Below are 2,496 nucleotides of genomic sequence, written 5' to 3' on the forward strand. Positions count from 1 at the left end.
GTCTAGATGACCTCAACACTCTGTTCCAACTTGCATGTTCTGTAATTTCTGTGCTTTGGTTCAACTTATTGAACTCTGTTAGCATTTGCTAAGTAGGGAACACTATTCTGGGTACTGTGGTAGGTGTGGGAAGGAGATATGAGTTGAATATAATTTCTTCAACCCTACAAACTATAATGCATTAAAGAATAAGTGCTCTTAGAGGATTATTCATGTGATTGGCAAAGCTTCAAGTCATCTATAAAGGTGATTGTTTTAGATATATGCAGACAAGGCTGATGGCACTTACTCAATAGAGGAAAACTATGTCTAAAAAAGATAAGAAAAGTGCTCTGAGGATGACAATTATGGTTGACAGAATTCCAGTAGAATCCTCAGCAAATTGCATCCTTGTATAAGCCCATCCTTTTGAGAACAGTTGGAACCTTCAACTTGCTTCTAGGCAATGATTGTGACAGAGGTGTTGGATGCCACTTCCAAGATGAGGTTAGGTTATACAGCAAAGGGGAGTGGATAATCACTCCATCTTAGCACATTGTAGAGAAGCTTTTCTCCTGGCTTTAAAGAAGTAAATTGCATTGTGAAAATTCTACTTGTCAAAGAAATATAAATGCCTCTAGAAGTTAAGAGAATTCCCTCATTGAGGAAACAGGAGAGAAGGATCTCAATCCTACAATTGCAAGAAATTGCTTTCTTCAAACAAGTCAGAGAACTGGGAAATGGACCCTGAACTCCAGGAAGAAATGTAGCTCAGGAGACACCTAGGTTGTAGTTTTATGAGACCCTGAGCAAAGGATATAGTTAAGCCATGCCTGGAATCCAGAACAACAGAAATGGGTGGATAATAAAGAGGTTTTTTTTAAGACCCCAAGTCCATGGTGACTTGTTATACAGTGATAGAGAACTAACACTGCAGACTGTCATGCGGGTCTTGAGATCTGGGGTTATGTTGGGTGTCAATGAGAGAGAGAGAGGGCTGAACAGGTTACTCAGGACGAGATAGTTTAGTTTAGTCCAAATCAGAATCTAAGTAATGCATGTAGTCTGGTTCAAATTAGCACTAAATGAAACACCAGTGGATGGAAAAGCTGAGGGGCACCATGTCGGCTGCCATGTTTTGGTAATGGTTCTGGTGTGCTTTGGGGATTAAGTGTGGGGGGTGCACAGACAGAACAGGTAGTTATCATACCTGTAGTATCCTTCTGGCACATGCCTGGCATGGTGGCTGCCAGTTCTCAGCTATTATCATGATTTCCTACATGGTTACTTTGATCACTTGCTAATGCCTAAGCAAGCACTCTTAGAAGGCACAAGGCAGGACTGTTATGTATAAACCAAATTGCCATAAAATCCTAGAAGTTTGAAAGTGGGTAGAAGCTTAAAAGCATTCTCCTAACTCTTGCTATGATACACGAGTCTTCTCTACAAAATTCCTAACAAGTGTATCGCCACTCCACTAATAGATTGCCTACTGCCATAAAGAGATTGCACTGTTAGACCATATTAATCATGACAATGCTTTCTTAATCTTAGTAGTAATATAAGAAAATCATACTTGTCAGAGATATGAGATACCTTTAAGATGACCAATGTAGGGTCAGTTCTATGGTCTAGTAGTTAAGAAAACAAATTCCACATGGCCAACCACTGTTTGAGTTCCAGCCCTGGTGGCTTGAAAAACATGTTGGTGCATGTGCAGGTATGTCCTAAATTCCAACAAGAAATAGAAATATAGAAGAGATTGTAGTGTGACCAAGTCCCATTGAGGGGTGCTTTCTCTCTCTGTCTTTCTCCTCTGTCTGTGTCTGGCAAACACACATATATTCTAGCAATTAAAAAAGTGCAATATCAACCTAAAAGATGAGAAAGCAAAGACCTAGAAAGATAGAAGAAATTATACAAGTTTCCATGCTCACTTCATAACAGGACCAGATATAAATTGCAGTCCTTCTCCCAAAAGAAACGGACACAGGAAGAAAAAACAAGTAGCTAAAGATGCTATTAGGCTAGCAGGTAATGTAGTGGTTATGGTGTTGGACTCCCACATGGACTATCACTTTTTGAGTCCTGGGATTTGGTGGCTTGAGAACCATACTGGGCATGTGTGCATGTGTGTCCCAAATCCCAGGAAGAGAATAGAGAAGAAGGGATTGCAGCATGGCCGTCCCCCTTGGGGAGTGATTTCTCACTTTCCCTTCACTTTCTCTCTCTCTCTGGAGAGCGCTGTGCCTTTTAGTAGAACCTTTAAAAAATTAAAGAAAAAAAGATGTTATTAGGATTGAAGAGTGGCCAACTGCCTTTCAAAGTTTATATCCAAACCTAGTAATTGCCTAAGCATTTCTATGACTTCTAGACAGAGCACTGTCTCATTTATTATGAGTACACTCATTTGTCTGCCATCTGTTATTCTTGACTACATCTTCTCCTCTTTATTTGTTTAATATGTATTTATTGCATAACTTTATACTCTTTCATTTAGAAAAAACACTGCTTTCA

Source organism: Tupaia chinensis, unplaced genomic scaffold (genome assembly GCF_000334495.1).
Source record: "Tupaia chinensis unplaced genomic scaffold, TupChi_1.0 Scaffold144952_1, whole genome shotgun sequence".
NCBI lineage: Eukaryota > Metazoa > Chordata > Mammalia > Scandentia > Tupaiidae > Tupaia > Tupaia belangeri.